The sequence below is a fragment of the Trematomus bernacchii genome, unplaced genomic scaffold (genome assembly GCF_902827165.1).
Source record: "Trematomus bernacchii unplaced genomic scaffold, fTreBer1.1, whole genome shotgun sequence".
Lineage (NCBI taxonomy): Eukaryota > Metazoa > Chordata > Actinopteri > Perciformes > Nototheniidae > Trematomus > Trematomus bernacchii.
The window spans coordinates 27143-42421 of record NW_022987826.1 but is presented as its reverse complement, the minus strand read 5'-3'; the positions used below and the strand labels follow the sequence as shown (position 1 = coordinate 42421).

Below are 15279 nucleotides of genomic sequence, written 5' to 3'. Positions count from 1 at the left end.
ATTCGTTTGTGTCGGAGGCTGTTAAAGGCAATGTGAGCGTCCATTCCCATTGGATAACGGAGAATTGTACACCCGGAAGTAAGTATTCCCCTTACTGTCGATTGATTTGACAGTGATATCTGCACTACTCATCAACTCAAAAACACCAGATTACTGTATCCTTGTTAATTAAACGACATTGATAGGTTTTAGTGTGTGTACAATGCTTTTGTCACGTTTTCCCCTTCAATTCTGAGAAACAAGTCGTTTTCTATGAGTTTTGGATGGCCGAAGACATGACATTACCCACAATCCTCTGTAGCAACCATAGACTGTATAAAACAATTAAATAATACATTATTCCGAGTGTGCTTGCTTTTCTCTTTGAAAGTCATCACATAACGGCATTGTAATGCACGTTTCGGCTGCATTAAATATTACATATCTGCCGTAGTTAACTCTATGTATGGAGCCCTGATGACAAGACGTCTAGACAAACAGGAACTGCCGCCAAAACTGAAAACTTGACGTGGATCTTAAATATATCAGCAATTAAACAACATCTTACATTTCTTTTCACACAATACGTCTCCTTGCAGTATCAACACTAATTCGGCTGACTTTTATATTTGATCCAATTGGTAGATAGGCTGTATTTACGCCATAACGGTGCACAGCTGATAGAAAGGGACACCTACTGGTTAAAGCACGTTATTGCATTTTATAATTTTATTATTAGATATTAATAGGAGGATGTGCAAAACAGACAAACTAATAAGGCTTTATATAAACATTAAAGAATACTTTAGGTTAAGGTCTTCTTTTGAATAAGAAAAAAGCTTTGGGGGTATAGAAGATGAATATTGAGGGATGAAATCCTCTTTGATGGTCAAACAGTGAAATTGGTATCTAGAGATAAATATTAAGCCTGACAAAGTACTTAACGTCTAATATATTGCTTTCCTGCAATGTTAACTATGTTTAAGCACTTATTTGAACTGATATTATACATATGTATTATACTCTTATAAGATGTATGTAGATAGTATAAGAAATGTGCAGAATATGACAATGTAATGGTGGAGGTACACACATATTGATAGATGTCTTGTAATGCACTGTTGAGGAACCTGCGACCCAAGTTTTTCATTCATTGCATAACTATACCGTAGTTGTGTATAATATGATATGTCAATAAACCTTAGAAAATCTTGAAATCTTGAAAGCGATGTGCCAAATAGTCATTATATACAGTCTTTAATGTCAATAAACCTTAGAAAATCTTGAAATCTTGAATGGGATGTGCAAAATAGTCGTTATATACAGTCGTTAATTAACTATTAGTAGAGAATAACGACGAGTAAAGAATATACTTTATAGGGATCCTATTAATATCTAATAATAAAATAATAAAATGCAATAACGTGCTTTAACCAGTAGGTGTCCCTTTCTATCAGCTGTGCACCGTTATGGTGTAAATACAGCCTATCTACCAATTGGATCAAATATAAAAGTCAGCCGAATTAGTGTTGATACTGCAAGGAGACGTATTGTGTGAAAAGAAATGTAAGATGTTGTTTAATTGCTTATATATTTAAGATCCACGTCAAGTTTTCAGTTTTGGCGGCAGTTCCTGTTTGTCTAGAAGTCTTGTCATCAGGGCTCTATAAATAGAGTTAACTACGGCAGATATGTAATATTTAATGCAACCGAAACGTGTATTACAATGCCGTTATGTGATGACTTTCAAAGAGAAAAGCAAGCACACTCGGAATAATGTATTATTTAATTGTTTTATACAGTCTATGGTTGCTACAGAGGATTGTGGGTAATGTCATGTCTTCGGCCATCCAAAACTCATAGAAAACGACTTGTTTCTCAGAATTGAAGGGGAAAACGTGACAAAAGCATTGTACACACACTAAAGCTGTCGTTTAATTAACAAGATAATCTGGTGTTTTTGAAGAGAAAAGCAAGCACACTCGGAATAATGTATTATTTAATTGTTTTATACAGTCTATGCAGTGGCGGCTGGTGGAAAATATTTTAGGTGGGGCTGTGGAAATGGTGATCAAACAATACTAGAGGGGTCCGGGGGGATGCTCCCCCGGTAAATTTTTGAGAAAAGACCCCTTAAATCATGACTTCTGGTGATGTTAGAGGGTGGGGAGAAGGACAATTTGAGGCTTAAAAATATGAGAAGACTGATCAATACCTCCATAACTTCAGTGTGGTTAGCTATGAATCTTCCAAAACTTCCAAACACCTTGTCCTGGACATAGTTTCAATAGCATAAACTGTGCAACAGTACAGTAGGCCCACACAAACTGCAGAACACCGGGGCTTTGGGAACACTGATTTAATTCCCATTTAACCTGTTAAGGGGCTTTTTCCCCCGTTTTTTTTCTCACGAAACTGTGTCTCAGGGCTTCTTAAAATGTAATAAACTATTAATGTGTCCTACTCAGAGGAAACGCATCTAACTGATGATATGAACCATGTTTACCGAAACAAAACACAAGTCTCACAAGAAGCGTCTAAATGAGCCCTGAGCGAAAAAATGCTAACGCACTCTAGGTATAAATCAATCGATATACTTATCGGATATGCACAAACAAGCTTACAAACTGAGATTCCACATATTCTAGAAATATAAGTATCATCACTGAGCGATCAGAACTCGCGACAGCGGAAGCAAATACAGACATCACACGATGTAGGTTTAGGTAGCAAAACATGGAGATATGCTCACCTTTTGCAGAATAACAATTCTGATCAAAAACGAGAAAAACGCAGCTGAAGGTTAATCCATAAATTAATCCAATGTGTCTGTCACTTTGAAAAATGATTGATGATCCATAATTCCATTTTTATGTCAAAAACGGAGTTTTCATTAGCTGCTAAATGGTAGCTTCCAGAGTGTATGACAGCTTCCTGTTTTGTCTCCTTGGATACGAGTCCAAACAACTCACAGACTGCACCGGGCACTCACGTAGGAGCCCTGTGACCATCATATTTGACGACGCTGATTGGCTGAAATTATGTTTTCGCGGCATAGTTTACACGTTACAGATAGCAACAGTCAGCTGCTAGTGGCTGCTGCTGCACTGGTTGAGGGCTCCTCTCTTAGCGCCCAGACGAGAGAAGGTACACGGGCAAGGCCAGGCAGGAAACATGTGACTTATCAGTAACTTTAGACATCGTAACACAATTTTAAACGATATTTTATTGTAGATTATACATTTTACTGATACCAATTATATAATATTTACCTTGTTCATTAAAAATAAAAAATAAAAATATATATGTTTTTTAAAATATATTTTTTATTTTTATTTTTATTTTTATTTTTTAATATGGGAAGAGGTGGGGTGGCGCCCCTAGCGCCCCTATGGACCGGCCGCCACTGAGTCTATGGTTGCTACAGAGGATTGTGGGTAATGTCATGTCTTCGGCCATCCAAAACTCATAGAAAACGACTTGTTTCTCAGAATTGAAGGGGAAAACGTGACAAAAGCATTGTACACACACTAAAACCGTCGTTTAATTAACAAGGATACAGTAATCTGGTGTTTTTGAGTTGATGAGTAGTGGAGATACCACTGTCAAATCAATCGACAGTAAGGCAAGGCAAGGCAAGGCAAGGCAAGGCAAGGCAAGGCAAGTTTATTTATATAGCACCTTTCAACACAAGGTAATTCAAAGTGCTTTACAAAAATGGAAGACATTTTAAAAATGGCATTTAAAATCAGTCATTAAAAAGAAAAGATAATAAAATAAACATTAAAAGAAAAAATACATGGATAAAAGTTAAAAGTTACAGTGCAGTTTAAGATGTGAATAGTTCAATTAAAAGCAGCGGCAAAAAGAAAAGTCTTCAGCCTGGATTTAAAAGTAGTAAGAGTTGCAGCAGACCTGCAGGTTTCTGGGAGTTTGTTCCAGATATTCGGAGCATAATAACTGAATGCTGCTTTACCATGTTTAGTTCTGACTCTGGGGACAGAAAGCTGACCAGTCCCTGAAGACCTGAGGGTTCTGGATGGTTCATAATTTAGCAGTAGGTCAGACATGTATTTTGGGCCTAAACCATTCAAAGCTTTATAAACCAGCAACAATATTTTGAAATCTATTCTTTGACACACAGGAAGCCAGTGTAAAGACTTCAGAACAGGAGTGATGTGATCCACTTTCTTAGTGTTAGTGAGGACTCGAGCAGCGGCGTTCTGAATCAGCTGCAGCTTTCTAATAGATTTTTTAGTGAGGCCTGTAAAGACACCATTGCAGTAGTCGAGTCTACTGAAGATAAAAGCATGGACAAGTTTTTCCAAATCCTGCTGTGACATTAGTCCTTTAATCCTAGATATGTTCTTTAGGTGATAGTAGGCTGATTTAGTAACTGTTTTAATGTGACTGTTGAAACTCAGGTCAGAGTCCATGACTACACCTAGATTTCTGGCTTTATCTGTTGTTTTGAACATTGCAGACTGAAGCTCAGCGCTAACTTTTATACGTTCTGCCTTGGCTCCAAGAACCATTACCTCAGTTTTATCTTTGTTTAATTGGAGAAAGTTCTGACACATCCAGTCATTGATTTGTTCAATGCACTTACTCAGTGTTTGAATTGGAGCATAATCTCCTGGTGAAATTGTTACGTAAATTTGTGTGTCATCCGCATAGCTATGGTAACTTATTTTGTTGTTTTTCATTATCTGAGCCAGTGGTAGCATGTAGATGTTAAAGAGAAGAGGCCCCAAGATGGAGCCTTGAGGTACCCCACATGTCATATTTGTCAACTCAGATGTGTATTTACCTATAGAAACAAAGTTTTTTCTGTCCTTTAAGTAGGACTCAAACCAATTTAGAACTGTTGCCGAAAGTCCCACCCAGTTTTCTAGTCGGTCTAGTAATATGTTGTGGTCAACAGTGTCAAATGCAGCACTGAGATCTAATAATACTAACACTGAAGTTCTGCCACTGTCTGTGTTTAAGTGGATGTCATTGAAGACCTTACAAGAGCAGTCTCAGTGCTGTGGTTTGGACGAAATCCTGACTGGAACACATCCAAACAGTTATTTAAATGCAAGAAGTTACTCAACTGTTGAAATACTACTTTTTCAATGATTTTACCTAGAAATGGCAGGTTTGATATTGGCCTGTAATTGTTCATTACTGAGACATCTAGATTATTCTTTTTTAAGAGCGGTTTAATGACTGCAGTTTTCAGGGCCTCTGGAAAAATACCTGAGTGAAGAGATGTGTTTACTATATGAAGTAGATCTGAGGCCATGCAAGGAAAAACATCTTTGAAAAATCCTGTTGGAATAATATCAAGGCAGCAGGAGGAGGATTTCAGAAGTTGAATAATGTCCTCTAAGTTTTTACCATTAATCTGATGGAATTGTGTCATGGTGTTTGAATTGATATTAGGTGGACATAGGGACAAAACATTTGCTGTACCTGATGTAGAGGCACTGACTGCTTGTCTAATTTGCTGAATTTTGTCAGTGAAGAAGGAGGCAAAATCATTGCACGCCCTGGTGGATAGAAATTCAGAGACTACTGACACTGGGGGGTTAGTTAGTCTGTCGACGGTAGCAAACAAGGCACGTGCGTTGTTTTTGTTTTTGGTAATGATGTCAGAGAAGAAAGACTGTCGTGCGTTTTTCAATTCCAAATTATAAAGGCCAAGTCTCTCTTTATAGATTTCAAAGTGAACCTGGAGATTTGTTTTTCGCCACCTACGTTCAGCTTTTCGACACTCTCTTTTTTCTGTTCTCACGGTCATGGCCTTTCTCCATGGAGATATTTTCTTGCTAATCACTTCCTTTACCTTTGTTGGAGCAATGGCATCTATAACATTTTTAATTTTTGAATTAAAATGATCTACTAGCTCATTTACTGAGATGTTAGCAGGGGCAAGTGTGGATGAGAAATTATGAGTAAACATTTCCCTAGTATTTTCAGTTAAATATCGCTTTGTGGTTACCTCTTTCTGAACATTTTTGTGAACAGAAATAGAGCTCTCAAAGAAAACACAGGAATGATCAGAGAGTGCAACATCAGTCACCACAACCTTTGAGATATTCAGACCCTTTGAGATAATTAAGTCCAGAGTGTGCCCCTTATTGTGCGTGGGCTCCGCCACATGCTGAGTCAGTCCATAGTTATCAAGAACACAAAACAGTTCTTTAGCCCCTCTGTCCTGGGGGTTGTCAACATGGATGTTAAAATCACCAACAATGACTAAACGGTCAAAGTCAATACACACTATAGACAGCAGTTCAGTAAAATCATCAAAAAAGCTTGCACAGTATTTGGGTGGTCTATAGATATTTAGGAACAGAGCTCGAGAGGAGCATTTCAGCTGAAGGGCCACATATTCAAAAGAAGCAAAGTCCCCATAAGATGTCTTCCTGCATTGAATGGAATCATTGAACAAAATAGCAACTCCACCCCCTTTCTTATGCATTCTTTCCTGACTCATAAAACTAAAGTTGGGAGGGGTTGATTCGATAAGAACAGCTGCACTGTTATTTTGTTCAATCCAAGTTTCCGTTAAAAACATAAAATCGAGATTGTGCTCAGTGATAAAATCATTGATTAAAAATGTTTTTCCTGCCAAAGACCTGACATTTAATAAAGCTAGTTTAAGTTTGTTAAATACACTATCAGTAAAACATTTTGTGACAAGCTGTGGCTGACATGGAATCACTGCTAAATTTGATAACCTCACACAAACGTTTGAGCACTTCCTGTTTCTAAGCTGATTTACCGCTCTTAATCTATTACCTATCAACACAGATATCGGCAAAGCTACTGGCAGGCAGGGCCCCGGCATGTGCTGGAAAGAGTTGAGAGTGCCATATGCCCTTGAGCCTGGACCCAGCACATATCAGTAAAAGTTTGTTGCGTTTTGTACACACACATCCTTATCAGGCTTCGGAGACTGCAGATGCTTTCTTGAAGGGATGGGAGGTGGTTGACATAGGCACAGTGATGAAGACGGGGGAGATGGTGCGCGTCTCTGCTTCTGTGATTTTGGTGGGCGTCGTTGAGGGGCGGGGGTAAAGGACATGCTGCCAACCCTGCATCTCGCCTTCATGCGGTCATCGAACTCCAGGGGGGAGGGCGAGGGTGAAAGGGTGAGCGGAGAGTAGAGAGAGCTGGGAGATGAATGAAGAGTATCCTCCAAGGCGTTGACAGGGGGGGTGACGGGCAGTGGAGACTCCTCCATTTGTGTCATAGGTCTCCCATAATCAGAACATTCCTCAGGCGGGTGCAGTGATACTTCTTCAGGGTTTTTCTGCGCAATGTGTTGTGTCTTTCTCCTGTTTTGATTCCTCTTGCCGCTTGTCCTTGGCAGAGGGAACAGATTGCTGACGCAGGCAGTTGAATATGTTAGAGATAAACAATTTCACTCCTGACTTGTTCAGGCAAACTCCATCTGCCTTAAAAAGATGTCTGCGATCCCAGAAAAAGTTAAAATTGTCAATAAAATGGACAGAATGGTCAGTGCAGGCAGCTGAAAGCCACATGTTCAATGCAAACAGTCTGCTGAATCTCTCCACTCCTCTTCTGACTGGCGGTAGAGGGCCACTGATGAACACCTCCGCATTTAGAGAGCTGACAGTTTCCAACAGACATTTAAAGTCTTCTTTCAGCGCTTCTGACTGTTGTTTCACAACATCATTTGTTCCAATATGTAGTACCACATTCTTCACAGTCGGATGTTCAGCCCCAATATGCAGGATCTTCTCAGCCAAGTCGGAGACCATATCCTTGGGAAAACAGAGTACTTTGGTGTTGTTCTTACTACACAGACCTTTTACATCTCTTACAGCAGAATCACCCACAATCAGAGTTTCAGGCCCAGCCGTTAGCTTTCCCTCTAGCCTTTTACTTTTGGAGTAGCTATTGGTCCTTACCCTGCTGTGTGAAGAGGACGGGTTATCCAGGTCATCAGAAAGAGATCTCCGGTTCTCGGTCAGCGGAGCATATCTGTTCTGGATTGGCACACTTGGTGGTTTAGGAGGATTGTTTGTAGTTCTCCCTTTAGCAGCTGTCCACGGCTGTTTCCTAGTATGAATAGGGGTTGAAGAGGCACTCTTCCTGGGTGATAACAATGCAGGCCAGCCGGTCGCATCACAGATTTCAGAGCGCTGGGCTCTGCCTGTTATTCGTCCTCCCAAATCCCATGGAAATGATTTACTCTTAGGCTTTGCACCCAGAGAGTTCCAGGGAGGACTACCACTTGTAGATTTATTACCCAGTACACAGCCCTCCTGTTCCTTGGAAACCTTGTAGCTGCTAACTAGCTGTGAGTTAGCATACCCTTTTCCATTATCTTGCAACACTGGTAAAGTGGTGTTATTCCCACAACATAGTCCATTCACTTCCACGTTAACTTCCAACCGTTGCATTTTCATTTCCAACACAGCCATCTTCTGTTGAAGTTTGTGGAAGTCATCTGTAGAGAACGGAGGCATTTTGCTACCAACTAGCTTAAGCTAAATAGCATGCAGTAGCCTACCAGGCTTTAGCTGTTGCTAGGCCACGCTACTGTAAGACTGAGGTCATCGTAAAAATGTTGAAATATGGCTGAAACCCTCCGTCTATTTACGATGAATAACTGTCCCAGTGATAAGTTAATGTCCAGGAGCCGCTGCAAGTAAGGGGAATACTTACTATACTTACTTCCGGGTGTACAATTCTCCGTTATCCAATGGGAATGGACGCTCACATTGCCTTTAACAGCCTCCGACACAAACGAATGCCGTGCTTCCCTAAGCGCCAAATACCGCCGCCGATGGGAATACATTGCAATCAGTTGAAAGCTCTTTGCGTCCGTTTATGAAGCTGAAGGAGCCTTGGCGCGTCACAACTGGACGCCACGGGACCCTGACCAAGCGTCGCTCCTGGACGCTTAGGGAGTGAGAGTGTGTTGATCCGGGAGGTTCTGCTGGAGATGAGGCGGTACCGGATGGGTTTGATCCAGACGGCCGATCAGCTCCGGTTCTCCTACCTCGCCGTCATCGAGGGCGCCAAATACATCGGGGGGGAAACCAGTCTGCAGGTAAACAACCCCCCCCTCCATTACAGAGGTTACAGATTGAGTCACTACGAGGTTTAGTATATTCAGTTTGGATAACGAGTCGTTTTAATTTGATGCTGAAACGTTTGAGCTTTTAACTTTAGTACGGTTTGAATGCAGGGCTTGTGCTTTAACAGAGGATGGGAATTGTAGTTTTTTGTATATCCTATGGACTACAGAGGTTAACGTATTATTTGACCTTTTCCCAAAACAAAAACTGGCTTTAACGGGGAGTTTTCAAACTGATTTTTAACCTCTAGTACGACTTGACTTCATCCACGTCTGAAGTCTCTCTGGTTTCCCATAAAAGGAACAAATGGAGCAGCACGTGTGTTGAGTGGAGAGAGAAGTCATAAATACATGTTATTTGTGTCATCATTTAGTTTAGTGCACTAAATCTTAGTCACATTTCACTCTCTTCAATTCAGGTTTAAGCACATTTAGCCCCATAACGGCCCGTCCACACGGCAGCGTCGCGTGCTTCAACGGAGACGCTTCCCATTCACTTTGGGGTGACGTCACGCTTTGCCGAACTGCATTGTGGTTCCGTTGCTTGCTTCGAAAGTTGAGCAAAGTTCAACTTTTCAAGCTTCGACGGAAGCGTCAGCCAATCAAATCATATGCCAGAACAAGCTCTAGCCAATCAAACAACGTGCTTGTGTGTCCGGGGCGGGAGATTAATGTGATTTTGTTCGCACGCCAGACACGCCCACCGGCAAGCTTCAACGCTATAGAGAGAGAGAGAGAGAGAGAGAGAGAGAGAGAGAGAGAGAGAGAGAGAGAGAGAGAGAGAGAGAGAGAGAGAGAGAGAGAGAGAGAGAGAGCTCTGATTACTCCTCTACTTCATGGGTCTCTTTCTTTCTTTCTTTTTACATTTGATACTTGCGCTTTTGTAATAATATATTGTTGTAAATTGTTTAATGAATTAATTGTATTTGTTTTTTTATCAATTTTATTGAATTGTATTATCCTTGACGCTTTGGCAATATTGTTCACCTGACATTCATGCCAATAAAGCTTATTGAATTGAATTGAATTGAGAAAGAGAGAGACAGAGAGAGAGAGAGAGAGAGAGAGAGAGAGAGAGAGAGAGAGAGAGAGAGAGAGAGAGAGAGAGAGAGAGAGAGAGAGAGAGAATGAATGTTTGTGTTGTTGTTTCCATCTGCAGTGTGTTACCTTGATGAAATGAATCATATGTCATACTGGTTTAAATGTTAAATATTAATATACTACATTAACAATTGTAATGAATGAATTAGAGAGCTGACATGTATTTAATGTGATGACAGAATTACGGACTTTAAAAACACATTTCTTAAAAACACATTCTGACATCAAACCCTCCATTTGACCCTAATCCTCTTCCGTAGTTTAGTTAGTCTTTGACTGCGTCATAATTATAAACTAGAGATACCCGGCAGTCCTGTGTCTCGTGGCGCTCAATGTTTCTGTTTTTGAGACATTTTTAAATCAGAGACAGTCTGATACCGATATATTCAGTCTTGTTTACTATTAAAAAAAAACAATGAGATGCAAAAAAAGTTCCATATTTTTTTTAATAAATTATTTTGTGTGTAACCAGTATACATCACTTTCACTGTACAGTACCTCGAAATCTCCTCTCAAAAAGACATTTATCCTTTAAAAATATGAATTGAAATACTACAGAGGGATGTGAATGATGACGGAGAAACCAAACTTAATGACACGCATGGTGCATTGACTGATGTACACATATATATCAAAATATACTCCTCTTACACTAAGTTGTACAGCATTAACCTGTTAAACGCCATGCCCCCGCCCCCGGGGGCAAAACACAACAATATTCACAAAACTGTGTCTCAGCGCTTCTTAACATTTAACAACCTATGAATGTGTCATACCCACTTAACGGGAAGAAACTCAGACAATATTAACAATTTTTACCGAAACAAAACACAACTCTAACGCCGAGCGTCTGAATTAGCACTAAGCGAAAGAGTGCTAACGCACTTAGCACTTATACTTCATCGGATCTGCACAAACTAGATATCATATGAAGGCTGAGATTCCACAGATTCCAATGGTATAAGTATCATCACTGTGCGACCAAAACTCGCGGCGGCGAAGGCAAGCAAAGACAACACACAACTTCACTTTGCGGGGCCAAAACAGCAAATACGTCTTTTTGCTGTTTTCTGATCAAAAGTTGTGTTCAATGGTATTAAAACACATATAAACGCTGCTGAAGGTTAATCCAATGTGTCTCTGTCACTTTTAAATGATTACTGATAATCCATCATAACATTTTGTCAATAAGAGTAGTTTTCATATAGAGTGTAACGAAGCTTCCGGTTTGGGGCATTCTGGCTACGCATCACTCTCACTCCTCAATGGTAATGTTTAGATGGATTTAGGAACACCCCCTCGATTCTATTGGCTCTAACGGTTCAAAAGTGGTGTCAATCACCAAAATCGACCGATGGGTTCCAGAGATATGGAAAATCCACCCAAATGACCCCAGAAGTGGGTTTTTTCCCCCTAAATCTCTCTAAAAAGGTCAAATGTCACTTGTTTTGCATCAATCTTGAAACAGGGTACTTATTATATGTTATAGTTTGGATTCCTAAAGCTTTTAGTCTACTATCCCACCCAGGGGCGGACTGGGACTACAAATCAGCCCGGGACTCTCGACCGGCCCACTTCGGTACCGCCGGCCCACCTCGGTACCCCAAGTAATTACCACTAGTAAATGATCAACGGTGTGACTTATCCGACCGGCCCACATCGTCTGACCGGCCCACTTCAGTACCGGCCCATTGGGATTCGTCCCGATGGCCAGTCCGCCCCTGATCCCACCTTTCAAGGGCGGTTTTCACTATAAGTAATGTTTTTTTTTGGACGGACACTAGAATTAAAATGTTTTACTATGTTCAATCTGAATTTACTTTAAAGTGGACCTATCATGCTATATTTGAATAATATAGTGTAGGACCATACCTATATAAGGCATATTTATACCAAACAGATCATGCATTTTAGCCATGCCTCATTTTGCTCAATTTGACAATTTATAGCTCTGTTTGTGCAGGGGCTGATTCAGTGAGAACAGCACCACCTACAGGCCTGGCATATGCACTCCAGCGCTTTTGAACGGCAATGGCCGTGGCTGTCTCCTCCTGATTGGTGGAGTTGGCCCAATAGCCGTAGCGCCACCGTCCTGACGTCAGGACAGTGTTCAAATCTGGATCAGTTTTTATCAGATCCGTTGCAGCCCCTTTTTTAGAGATTTGGGTATGGAGGAAAATAGAGAGGGTTGTGTTTTCTGACACTTGGTGAGTTCCCTGGAACACCGGGGACACATATTCATGTAGAAAAGACGTACACAAGTGCATTTTGCATGATAGGTCCCCTTTAAAGAAATCAACAATAATGTTCCTCACTCTGCCACCAGAGGGCGACTCATCCCCAAAATACAAAAAAACAAACATTAATTATTGTCTTGTTCACTATAAAAAACAACAACGAGATGCAAAGAAGTTCTATCTTTTTTTAATAAATTATTTTGTGTGTAACCAGTATACATCACATTCACTGTACCTCGAAATCACCTCTCAAAAATAAATGTATCCTTTAAAAATATTAATTTAAATACTACAGAGGGATGTGAATGATGGCGGAGAAACCAAACTTAATGACACGCATGGTGCATTGACTGATGTACACATATATATCAAAATATACTCCTCTTACACTAAGTATTACAGCATTAAAACCTCTCTCTACCCGCCTCTTGAAGCTAATTATCCTGCAGGTGAGCTAGATTTATTAAACATTCAAGTCTTTGGTGCAGGAGTTATTAAAGCCTCCTCTCTGCAGGACAAAGTGCATCAGCGCTGGAAAAGGCACTTCCTGTTAACAGAGGAAAAGGGAAGCAGCTTCAGCTTCTTTTCTGTGTTTAAGGAACTCTTCGCTGTCCGTTAGCGACGTGCTCAATCATCATCATCATCATCATCATCATCAGCTTCAATATTTTCACACCCAGGTCTCCGGATGACTGCGGGGACCTTTAGGTTTCCCAAAGCGGTATCCAAACCCTGAGGAGAGACATTTAAAAGTTAAAAATCATATACATGTGTGAGTATGTAGTGTCTCTACTTTAAAGAGTTCTCTCCTGCTGATGTTCAGGTGTATATCAGTATGTAGTGTCTCTACTTTAAAGAGTCCTCTCCTGCTGATGTTCAGGTGTATATCAGTATGTAGTGTCTCTACTTTAAAGAGTCCTCTCCTGATGATGTTCAGGTGTATATCAGTATGTAGTGTCTCTACTTTAAAGAGTCCTCTCCTGTTGATGTTCAGGTGTATATCAGTATGTAGTGTCTCTACTTTAAAGAGTCCTCTCCTGCTGATGTTCAGGTGTATATCAGTATGTAGTGTCTCTACTTTAAAGAGTCCTCTCCTGTTGATGTTCAGGTGTATATCAGTATGTAGTGTCTCTACTTTAAAGAGTCCTCTCCTGCTGATGTTCAGGTGTATATCAGTATGTAGTGTCTCTACTTTAAAGAGTCCTCTCCTGCTGATGTTCAGGTGTATATCAGTATGTAGTGTCTCTACTTTAAAGAGTCCTCTCCTGCTGATGTTCAGGTGTATATCAGTATGTAGTGTCTCTACTTTAAAGAGTCCTCTCCTGCTGATGTTCAGGTGTATATCAGTATTTAGTGTCTCTACTTTAAAGAGTCCTCTCCTGCTGATGTTCAGGTGTATATCAGTATGTAGTGTCTCCACTTTAAAGAGTCCTCTCCTGCTGATGTTCAGGTGTATATCAGTATGTAGTGTCTCTACTTTAAAGAGTCCTCTCCTGCTGATGTTCAGGTGTATATCAGTATGTAGTGTCTCTACTTTAAAGAGTGTTACGTAGTGATGTCACGTACCGAGTTTGAATCCTAAAGTTGACGCTCCGTTAGCTGCAGGAGTTTCAGTTTGAGATGGAGGAGGGGGAGGAGCAGTTTTAGCTGAAAGTATAAAATATGAAACTAACTTTTCTTATAACATCAGAGCATTTATTGTTTGAATCAAAATCATCTTCACTCACGTTTCTGTTTGTGTCTGAAGAACTTGAGACTCTGGAGAAAAGGAAACAGGAAGTTAGTTCAGCTTGCTCTCAGACATATCCAGAGCCGGTCTCTTGTTGAGATTTCATAGCCGAGAATAATATTCTCCAGTCCTACACACTAGAGGTCATGACCTTTTTATACAAACATGGGAAGGTGTGTCTTATGCCATAGCCATAGAATATGTCTGGTCATGTCCAGTTCTGTACATCAGAGGCCCAGTTTCCACAAATATGGGTATGGAGGAGGGGTCTTTAGGTTTTTCTGTCTTGTTTGAGAGCATAAAGAGAGCTCCCTGGAGAGCTGGGTTTTTGCCTCGGTAAAGTTCTCTCAAACTAAATATTGCTTAAATCTCTGTGTATTGAATGCTGAGTGAATGGTTGGATGAAAGTTTAAAACTGTTCATTCTTACTGATCATTTTTGAGGATCTGCCTCTGAGTGTTGTCAGACTATAGGGGTGAATGTTAGCACCTTCGATCCGTGAGGAGATTCCTTTGGATTCTGTCGGAAGACTTTAATGTCTAAACTATGAATTGAGGTTTCAGATTAGAAAATGATCATAGTATCGTATCCAAATAACATTATTTCATAACATATCACATGACCAGATAAACCATCAGAACACCTAACAGCATATTGACGTCCATCATGTCGACTCGACGTCCAGCATATTGACGTCCATCATGTCGACTCGACGTCCAGCATGTCGACGTCCATCATGTCAACGGCCATCATGTCGACGGCCATCAAGTCGACGTCCATCATGTCGACGTCCATCATGTCAACGGCCATCATGTCGACAGCCATCATGTCGACAGCCATCATGTCAACGTCCATCATGTCGACGTCCATCATGTCGACGTCCATCATGTCGACGTCCATCATGTCGACGTCGGAAAAAAGTTTGAATTTTCTGATTTTCAGAGACAAATCCGAATTTTCAAATTGACATCCAGTATATTCACATCAACTATATTCACATCCAGCATGTTAATATACTGGATTATCAGACTTTCGAAAAAAAGTCAGGATTTTTGAAAAAAAGTCAGGATTTTCGAAAAAGTCAGAATTTTCAGATTTTCGAAAAAGTCAGAATTTTTAGATTTTCAAAAAAA

At 40.4% G+C, this 15279-nt stretch overlaps 1 long non-coding RNA gene across 1 annotated transcript; it reads right to left on the bottom strand.

Moving 5' to 3' along the window:
• Positions 1-12588: 12588 nt before the first annotated feature.
• Positions 12589-14241, bottom strand: LOC117499350. Its single transcript, XR_004557702.1, has 3 exons — positions 14145-14241; positions 13984-14064; positions 12589-13149 (listed from the first exon to the last, which is right to left on the bottom strand). It is a non-coding gene; the product is annotated as an uncharacterized LOC117499350 (long non-coding RNA).
• Positions 14242-15279: the final 1038 nt, after the last annotated feature.